An 11,416-nucleotide genomic window follows, 5' to 3' on the forward strand; every position below is an offset into this window, starting at 1 on the left:
CATTCTCCGAGGACAACAGTCATGAGTTTCATTTCAATCTTTAGTCATTTAGTTTCAGTTTTTGCTAGATTTAGCTGGGGCTTGTCCCAGTATTTCTAGTCTAGTTTAGACGCTTTTTTCAGACATAGTTAGATTCAGCTTAGTATTGAGTTAATATTTCTTTTGTACTAAACTCATTGTTTTCAAATATCTTAGTTATAGAATATGGGTATTCCCCATCTTTTCATTTTAAGTATGATTTAGCTTCCGCAACAGTTTATTATCTATGGTATGCTCATGATCATGCCAACAGGGTTAGCTTGGGATCACTTGTGGTCCTAGGTTCCGTGTCCGCGTCTCGGGGACAGCTCGGGGCGTGACAAAACTTGGTATCAGAGCACTAGGTTCAAGAGTCCTAAGATGTCTGAAAAAGCCGCACTAAGTTGAGTCCTTTTCATGGGTGTGAAGTTTACCACATCTAATGTTAGGGAGGATATGAAGTGTTTTAGGAAAAACTTTACTTTTGTTGTTACTCTTATCGTGCATAAGGTATGATCAAATTCCATTCTAACTTAACGTTGTGCGCTTAAGATCATGACTTCTTGTAGAGCTTAGGCATGGAATGCTAATGCACGCAATGCTAAAGCAGTTCCTCTAGTACCAGATAAAGATGTTCAAATGCAAAGTTTCATAACGCCAACTAAGCTTTTGGCTTCAGTATATGACCAACCAGAACAATGCAGAGTTTTTAATTTTGTTAGGATGAATCCGCCTAAGTTTTTAGGGTCGCAAGTCGGTAAGGACCCACAGAAGTTCATTGATGAAGTCAAGAAAATATTTGGTGTGATGTCAATAACTGGTAGTGATAGGTGCGATTGGCATCCTACAAAATCAAGGATGTGACTCACATATGGTTCAGTCAGTAGAAAGACAACAGAGATGACTTTGCCTTTTGTAAGTCAATATAGCAATCCAATTCAATGTCATTCCAAAAACTCCCTAAGAACTTTTCTCAGTGTCTACTCCAGTCGGTAACCCAGCTATAGCTAGGTGGGTATACAAAAATTGCCCTGCCATAGTCTCTTAGAAAGTCACCTCAGCAGATCTAGTAGAGTTAGAAATGGTAGACTTCGATATCATTCTAGGTATGGATTGGATACACTCATGTTATGGCTCAGTCGATTGTAGAACTAGTATTGTTCGTTTTCAGTTTCCAGACGAACCAATCTTACAATGGAAGGGTAGTATCCTAGCGCCTATGGTTCAATTTATTTCTTACCTTAAATCCAGAAAGAATATATCTAAGGGTTATCTCTATCATCTAGTTCGGGTTAAGGATTCTAGCCTTGAAAACCCCATCTCTTGAGTCAGTTCCAGTAGTCTGTGAATTTCCTGAAGTATCTCCAAAAGATCTTCCCGGGGTTCCTCCCGACAGGGAAATTGACTTTGGAATTGATCTCCTTCCAGATACCCAGCCTATTTCTATTCCTCCTTACAGAATGGCTCCAGCAGAGCTTAAAGAATTGGAAGAGCAGTTGAAAGACCTTCTAGATAAGGGTTTAATCAGACCTAGTATTTCACCATGGGGTGCACCAGTATTGTATGCAAAGAAGAAAGATGGTTCTCTCAGAATGTGCATTGACTATAGACAGTTGAACAAGGTCACATAAGTATCCCATCCCCAAGATTGATGACTTGTTTGACCAACTACAGGGTGCTAGTGATTTCTCAAAGATAGACCTCAGATCGGGTTATCATCAGCTCAAAGTTAGAGATAGTGACATTCAGAAAAAAGCCTTCAGAACTTGGTATGGTCATTCTCAATTTGTAGTTATGTCATTTGGACTAACCAATACTCCTGCAGCTTTCATGGATTTGATGAACAGAGTGTTCAAACAGTACTTAGACTTGTTCCTTATCGTCTTTATTGATGATATCCTCATTTATTCTAGGAGTGAGGAAGAACATGCAAGTCATTTGAAAGTTGTTCTACAGACTCTCAAAGATTGCAAGTTATTCGCTAAGTTTAGTAAATGGGAGTTTTGGTTGCAATCCGTTGCTTTCCTTTGTCACATTGTATATAGAGAAGGGATCCGCGTAGATTCACAAAAGATAGAAGCAGTGAAACAATGGCCCGACCTACCTCTGCTACAAATATCATAAGTTTCTTGGGTCTAGCAGGTTATGACAGAAGGTTCGTGGAAGGATTTTCATCCATAGCCTCACCATTGACTCGGTTGACTTTGAAGATGGTCAAGTTCCAATTGTCAGATGATTGTGAGAAAAGCTTCGCAGAATTGAAAACTAGATTTATTACAGCTCCTGTCTTGACTCTACCAGAGGGTTTAGATGGTTATGTGATCTTTTGCGATGCATCCAGAGTTGGTCTTGGTTGTGTGTTGATGCAAAGACATAAGGTTATATCTTATTCCTCTAGAAAGCTTAAGGTGCATGAGAAGAACTATCCAACTCATGACTTTGAGCTTGCAGCAGTGGTGTTTTCACTCAAGATATGGATATACTACTTGTATGGTGTTCATGTAGATGTGTTCACCGATCATAAGAGCCTTCAGTATGTGTTCACCCAGAAAGAGTTGATTCTTCGCCATTGGAGATGGCTTAAGTTCCTTAAGGATTAGTATATGAGTGTGCATTATCATCCTGGAAGGCTAATATAGTGGCCGATGCTCTTAGTAGATTGTCTATGGGTAGTGTAGCCCATGTTGAGGAAAAAAGAAAGGAGCTAGTGAAGGATGTTCACAGGCTTGCTCGCTTGGGATTTCGCCTTATGAGCATATCAGACAGCGGTGTAACAGTTCAGAATGGGGCAGAATTGTCTTTGGTAGTGGAGGTTAAGTAAAATCAAGAGAGTGATCCGATCTTGCTTGAACTAAGGGGTGCAGTCATCAATCAGAGAGTGGAGGTTTTCTCCCAAGGGGGAGATGGTGTACTTTGCTACCAAGGTAGATTGTGTGTTCCTGCTCTGGGAGAGTTGAGGCAGCATATTCTTGCAGAAGCTCATAACTCCAGGTATTCTATTCATCTAGGTGCCACTAAGATGTACCGCGATCTGAGGGAAGTCTATTGGTGGAATGGCATGAAGAGGGATATAGCAGACTTTTTGAGTAAGTGCCCCAATTGCCAGCAAGTCAAGGTAGAACATTAGAAACCAGGAGGTATGACTTAAGAGATCGATATTCCTACTTGGAAGTGGGATTTTATCAATATGGACTTCATCGCATGGTTACCTCGTACTTGCAGACATCATGACTCAATTTGGGTGATAGCTTATAGGATGACTAAGTCTTCTCATTTTTTGGCGGTCAAGACTACATATTCGGCAGAGGACTATGCCAAGCTTTACCTTACTGAAATTGTGAGGTTTCATGGGGTTCCTTTGTCCATCATCTCAGTTAGAGGTCCTCAGTTTACCTCTCATTTCTGGAAGTCATTTCAAAAAGTTCTTTGTACTCAAGTTAACCTTAGTACAACATGTCATCCACAGACGGATTGGCAGGCAGAGTGTACTATTCAGATCTTAGAGGATATGTTGAGAGCTTGTGTGATCGATTTCAAAGGTAGTTGGGATGATCACCTTCCTCTTATTGAGTTTGCCTACAATAATAGCCACCATTCCAGCATTCAGATGGCCCCTTATGAGGCTTTATATGGGCGTAGATGTAGATGTCATGTTGGTTGGTTTGAAGTAGGTGAAGCAACTTTGATAGGGCCAGATTCAGTCCTTTATGCTATGGAGAAAGTGCAACTCATTAGAGATAGACTTAAGACAGCCCAAAGTCATCAGAAATCTTATGCAGATGTAAGGAGAAGGGAACTAGAGTTCCAAGTTGATGATTGGGTTTTTCTGAAAGTCTCACCTATGAAAGGGGTGATGAGATTTGGGAAGAATGGGAAGCTTAGTCCTAGATATGTAGGCCCTTACAAGATCTTGAAAAGGATTCGCAAGGTGGCATATGAGTTAGAGTTGCTAGCAAAATTAGCAGCAGTGCATCCGGTCTTCCACATCTCACTCTTGAAGAAGTTCGTGGGTGACCCAGCCTCTATAGTGCCATTAGAGAGTGTGGCGGTGAAAGATAGTCTTTGTTATGAGGATGTACCAGTTAAGAATCTTGACCGTCAGGTTAGAAGGTTGAGAATTAAAGAAGTCGCTTCAGTCAAGGTTTTGTGGAGGAGTCAGTCCGTAGAGGGAGCTACTTGAGAAGCAGAAGCAGCCATAAAAGCCGAGTATCCTTACCTTTTTCATTCCGATTCCACTCCATCTTGAGATAATAATTCCTCTTCAGTTTTACAGTCATTTATGTGTAGATTCAGTTTTAGAATCATGTTTCCTCAGTTTATACTTCCATTTGTAGCATAATTGCATGTACTCGGAACTCAGTTCTCAGTGTTTAGTAGTGGGGTTTGCATCTCTCCCTCTATTTAAGCTAGTTTAGTCTTCATTTGAGGACGAATGTTCCCAAGGGGGATATACTGTAACACCCCGTAGCTAAAACAGACCAAAAATTAGTTTTTTCAGAAAAATCTGCAGGTGCTACCAACGGTGGCATCGACGGACCGTAGCCTGAACCACGGTCCGTCCTGCACAACCGTCGATAGGATCAGAAACTCCCAAAACATTCAGCCTAGAAAAATATATCTGTAGTCCGTGACCGTCGATCAAGACTCCCTTCAACCATTCTCTCACAAGAGCTATGGATGACCAGAATGGTTCGTAGGTGGACCTATGGTCCGTAGGTGGAAAATTTGCAGCAAGTTAAAGGGAAGTGCAGTTGGGTCAAATTAAAATGATCATAACTCTTAGCACAAAATGAATTAGGTCTTCCATGACCTACCCACAGATATATAATTGAATCATCTTTCCAAATCCACCGACCTTGATAAAATCAGACATCCGAGTAACAAGTTATGCCCATTTTAGTAAAGGCCTGTCGAACAGGCCCTCACGACGAAGCCACCGACGGGGCATCGGGCTCACGACGGACCGTCAGTCCTAGCCATCTTGAGGCCCGACAGCAACCTTCCCAGGGGTCTTTTTGACCTTTCCAACTCCGTTTAAACCCTAAGTTAGATTGTTTTGACCCTAAATCATCAGATTTTAGTCAGTTTAAGCCTAGAAACATGATTAAAACATATCCAAGTCAAATCATTAAATCAAAACTTAGAAAATTAGAAGCAAGAGAGGAGAAAAAAGCTCAAGAACCCTAGTACAAGAACGCCACAAGCTCCAGCAGTTCCAGCCTGGAATCTTAAGTATTTTTCCGTGGATTTCATCACCAGGTTTTTGGGATTTCACTAGTGGGTTCCTTTCACCCATTGGGTCCTTAGTTTCAGTCAGTTCTTGATTCTCTTATCATGATTCAACCTAGGGTTTCTAGAAATTGATATAACTTCATTAATTTATTAAATATATGTTCCAAATCATATTATCATGTTATTACTCAGATTATCGCATAAATTTCAAAACCCTAGCTTTGTATTTCTTTAGTTCTTGAATTACACATGCTAGGTCATATATTTCAGACACTTCAGATATACATGCCTCAGTTATAAATTCATAATTACAAGATTAATTGTTACATTATCAGTTTGCATGTTCAATTTTGAGCTATCCAGTATTTACAGAAATTCAGATATAATCAGTTAATTTATAGAATTTATTGGGAGTAGCATAATACCGAGTTGGACTAGGGTTTAGCGTACCCAATAGTCCCAGAACTACTAGCCAAGTAGGTTGTAAGTCCCATCTGTGGGCAATCAGTTTAGTGATCACGCCAACATGCTTTTATACCTTTGGCAGGATATATTGGGTCCTCTTGATGGGGTGTATACATCGGACTCACATTTAGCTCATGTGGTTTTATTATCGTTTATTAGTAGCTCCCACAGTTCAATCAGACTCTCTGCATTGACCATTTATCATTATATTCAGCATTCAGTTTCAGCATGTTATAAATTGGTCATTGCATCCAGTTAGCTCAGAAATAAGCACATTATGTTCAGATTATTATACTTGTTTTTGTGCTTGTTCAGTTATGTTTTATTTCAGCTTTACTCTATCCTACATGCTCAGTACCTTCAAGTACTGACGCATACGTACCCTACATCTTCTTGTGATGGAGGTTCATGTTCTCAGCATCCTAATCACGCATAGATCGATTTCCCGATCTCCAGTTCATCAGATTCAGTGGTGAGTCCTCATTCTCCAAGGACAACAGTCATGAGTTTCATTTCAGTCTTTAGTCATTTAGTTTCAATTTTTTATAGATTTAGTTGGGGCTTGTCCAGTATTTCTAGTCTAGTTTAAAGGCTATTTTCAGATATAATTAGATTAATCTTAGTATTGAGTTAATATTTATTTTCTATTAAACTCATTGTTTTCAAATATCTCAGTTATAGAATATGGGTATTCCCTATCTTTTCATTTTAAGTATGATTTAGCTTCCGCAACAATTTATTATATTTAGTATGATCATGACCATGCCAGCAAGGTTAGCTTGGGATCATTTGTGGTCCTAGGTTCCGTGTCCGCATCTCGGGGATTGCTCGAGGCGTGACAAAAACCCTATGGAAAAATAAAGTAAAAGACTCCATTCAAGATTCTTTCAATCAATTTTCAAGATAATTCTTCAAGGTAAGCCCTACTCCAAGAATTTCATTCTTTACAACTTAAATTCCTCCATACAGTTATGAATCACTAATAAATATCATAATTCTTGGTCATAGAGATTTGAGAAAACTAATTCAAGAATCTCAAGAAAGATTTTCTTGATCGTTTACATTCAAGCTAGGGTTTCAAGGCGCTTCTAATCAAGTTCCTTTTCAAGATTCTTCAAGAACCTTGTTCTTTCAGGTATGTAAGGCTATCATAGTGTTGGGCTAGTTCATCCTCAGGCTCTACATCTATTTTGATATTAGTAAAAGATAAATCTAGAATTCTACCCCTAGATTTATGAATTCTTGAGATGAGTTAATTTTGAGTTCTCGAGTTCCTATTTCTTTTTGAAATTCTACACCTAATTATTGAATTGCTATATGTTATGTATTGACATCTTGATTTGAGTCATTCATGATCATAATTCCGCATGAAATCTATGAATGAGCGATAAATTTTGAGAATAATATCTTTTTCACTTGTGACAAACTAGAAAATAAATAAGAACCCTATTTATTTACCAACAAAAAATTGTCCACTTTGTTATTTCCTTGAGAGAATTATTTTTGCTAAAGTCAGCAACATGTTTGCCTCAATCCAATTATCATGTCTTGATTATGTGGATTTGAAGCAATTTCACTATTGAATAAAAGTATTTGTCATTTGAGGTTTGCTTTCTGTCTATTTGATATAGTAAATTCATGTATTTTTCCTCACTCCTTTTCAAATACAATTGAATGGAAAAAAGTTTGGCTGAATCCTACATATTGTAACCTAGCAAATACAGAACAATTAAGATCAAGTATCCAAAAAAAAAAACCCAATCTTATTGATAGTACAAAGCACAGTAAATTCTTTCAAGAAATTCATCAATATGTGGGGCATAAATACTTTTACTTAAAAATCTAATAGAATATGAAAACAAATGTCGAGATATTAAAATTCTACCAAGCCTCTCCCTCCTTCATCGCCACCACTATTTGCACCAAATCCAACTTCACTAGATCCATCAACATCGTCGCCAACAGGGCCCCACAATTTGTTATCGAATCCATGAACCTCCCGATGACCTATGCCAACCCCAATTTATGTTGTTCCTTGCATCAGCAAGAAAAAAAAATCACCTTACTCTTGTAAAAGTTGTTGCTTGTTTCTTTATTGTAAAAATTTACTTTACTCTTCAAGATAGAATATTCCCCTTTCCTTTTCATGAAGCATGTTTCAACAACTCCAACATATTGATTAATAAGAACAATTTAGTTATATGTATCTTGGCGCCTAATTAACGTGGTAATAAAAGTTAGTGTTGTGTAGTTTAGGACGTGGTTGTGAAAATCACTTCTTTCATATATGCAAGGCAATTCTAGGTAATCATTTCTTTAAAAGAAATTTGGTAAAACAAGATATATCAGTCCAACAAAATGCAAATAATGTAAAGGCTTACCTCTTTTACTTCAACGGTTTCTTGATCAACTTCAAGCTTCGATAAACCCCTGAATACATATTTTCTTACCTTCACAATAGAAAATTATTTTCTCTTATGATAGTAATACCGCAAGCCACTAAATATTTTTGTTAAAAACTGTCTCTCTCTCTCTATATATATATATGACTTTACAAAGTTCAAACTGCAGGAAACTAGATATAGCTAATTTTAAACATGTTGGAGGTAATTTTGAGACGTTCCATCTGAACAACCAACATTTATATCTAAATAGAAGAATATATATATTGCATATGTGTACGTACTTCAGGAAACTAGCGAATTTACCATGTCAAATGTTCCATTTTCATGATTTTTCCCGATCGGCCCGACTTTCCCAAATGCCGCCCACCGGCCCTTCTCCTTTACGGGTCTGGATTTTTCGCGTCGTTTCAGTCGTCGTGGTCGACGGGGAAGAAAGAAATGAATGAAACCAATCAGTGGAGTTTTGGGAAAATATTAGGAAAAAATATGATCGAGCTCAATTGGTTTCGGGAAATATGTTTTTGTATTTAAATAAATTGATCGTGCTTGATTAGTAAAACTAAAGTATATTTTTGTAGAAATTAACTGATGGGCGTTAGTTTTTTTATTTTTTTCAGCTAGCTATCCATGTAGCCTCTTATGGTATGTCGCGCCTCGAGACTACCCCCTTGACATAACACAGGACCTAAGATCATGAGTGACCCCAAACTAACCATCTGTCTGACATATCATAAGCATACCAAAAAATAATTAAATAGACATGAACTACGCAGAAGCTAAAACAGTGGCTATCTAGAGTGAGGAGCAACCAAAGTAATCTGAATATCTAAAACATACTAAGAGTTTAGTGATAGCTCAGAGATAAATTCAACAATCCAAACTGATCTACTACTATATTTGAAAAGCTCTAACTGAGTTGAGTTGTTGGGACATGTTCCCCAGCTAAACTCTAACAAAACAGAAACTAAAATGTCAGGACTAAAATGAAAGCATGTTTGTTGTCCACATAATATGAGGACTTACCACTGAAGCTGCTGAAACAATAGTTACAACCATCCGAACAAACATAAATACTGTAATATTGCAAAAATAGATCAATTAAGATCATGTTTTCAGAAAACCCATGGATTGAACAAAACTTAAAGTGATTTCTTTTATGATATTCATCAAACACTAAGGGCACAAATAGTTTCAACTAACAAAACTAAATTATAGTCTCCAATGTCTCTCCCTCCTTTGTTGTTGCCACCATTTTCACCATCACAAGCTCATTCGCTATCGCCAGCTAGACCTCCCACAATTTTTTGAACCTTGCGATCCCAAAACCAATTTAGGTTGTTCAAGAAATACTCTTTCTTGTATTTTTCCTATTGTGTGAAATTTCATATTTGGTCCTTATTTTGGGTCTTTCCCCACAAGATTGGCGATTCTATTTTTGATTTTGGGAGGAGTCTTCTTTTAACATTCCAATATCCTTTCATTTAAAAAGTAGGGTTGTAAAAGTGCAAAACATATAAAAATAAAGTTGTCTAACAGCTATCGTAACACAAACTTACCTTGTTTTTGGATTTGAAATCCCTATTAATGATGTTGTTCCTTGCTTCACCGAGAAACTTTTTTACCTCCCTCTTGCCATAGTTGTTGATTTTTTGTTTCTTTGTTGCAGACTCCCTCTTCAAGATGGAACATTCTCCTTTTCTTTTCTTGGAGCATTTCTTAACAACTCAAACATTTGATTCAATAAGGACAATTTAAAACTAGGCCAAACAAACAACTATTATTCAACAAGAAGGCATATAATATAAGAGCTTACCTCTCTTGCTTCATTTGTTTCTTGATCCACTTCCATCTTCAACTTATCAAAACCTTCGAATATATAATTTCTTACCTGCACGATTGATCGAAACATGCAATTTTTGTTCTTGTTAGTATAATACTGCAATCAAATAAGATTATGATTAAGCTTATTTATAGTAACCATGAATACATTAAAAAGTAAATATATTCACGTACTCTCATTTTCCTTGGTTAGAGATATGTTGGTCCTTAGGATAAGAACAAGCTAGATAATTTTTTAATAATTAAAGAAATCATACAATATAGAACTATAAATAAGTCATGAATGTGGTAGATAGTTACAAATTCATCTCATACTAATATGAAACAAGAGAACAATTTTTATTATCGCCTAATACACAAAATTAGAAGAAGAGAAAATGAGCGATAATACAATGTAGGTTGGGGTAATTTTGAGACCTTTCTTTTGAGAGAGAGAGAGAGGATATGTATGTAGAAAGTTTAATTTACTTAAATCGCATAGTGTTAAGAGCTAATTACATTATTTCCCTACTCTTTTTAAAATTACAAAAATTTCTTAAAATTTATAGATCTCGGATACATCACAAGACTTCTGGAAACACCACTCGACCTCCGGAAACTATGATGTGTATTTATGATAAATTATGATGTGTATTTAGATAATTTTTACAATATATAATGAAATTATGTACATACGTAAGGAAATTAGAAAGTTTCGACATTCATATACAAAAAATACATCATAAAAAATTATATTTACCATTTCAAATGTTCCACTTTCACGTTTTCTCCTTTCGGCTACCCATTTATGTAGCATCTCCTTGTATTTATGAATAGGACAGTGAGGATCACTAATTTGTTCTTCTGCGGAATCTGAACTAACCTTTTGTGGTTTATAAATGTTGTAATATTTAGCTTCACCTTTAGAAGGTTCAATTCGAAAGATAATATTACGAAAGATTGATCTTTTTTTCTTCTCATCAGTCAATTTTTTGGCTACTTTTAAAGTGTCACGTCATTCTGGAATTGAGAAAATATGTTAAAGATTTGGTGCTATATTAAGAGCTATCTCTTATTTCCCAAACTAAAAAAATAATAATTTTATAAACCTTTTTTTTAAAAAAAGTCCAAACAACTTGAGTAAAAAAAAAACAAATTAATGATAGAGTAATCTCAATTAGAAGAAAAAATAATAATAATCATAAGACAACATACCGCAATTTGAGCACTATTGATTGTCGAAAATGGTGCCATATAAGGAATTATATCTCGACAATTTTTCATTTCATATGAACAAGTCTTGTTTATATGAAAATGGACATTAGAAAATCTTTGTAGGAAAATAAAATAAAGAAAACTAAAAGAACAATAGTTGAGAAGTAATGTAGTTTGAGGATTGAAATATCGAGGACTATTTATAGATAATTAAAGATAAAAGTAATTTTTAAGATAGATAAAGATGTGAAATTAATAAGATA

General features: G+C 36.3%; 1 pseudogene; it reads right to left on the reverse strand.

Annotated features, from left to right (window-relative positions):
• Positions 1-9,286: 9,286 nt before the first annotated feature.
• On the reverse strand, positions 9,287-10,862 carry LOC114075262 (annotated as a pseudogene).
• Positions 10,863-11,416: the final 554 nt, after the last annotated feature.

Source organism: Solanum pennellii, chromosome 12 (assembly GCF_001406875.1).
Source record: "Solanum pennellii chromosome 12, SPENNV200".
NCBI classification, from domain to species: domain Eukaryota; kingdom Viridiplantae; phylum Streptophyta; class Magnoliopsida; order Solanales; family Solanaceae; genus Solanum; species Solanum pennellii.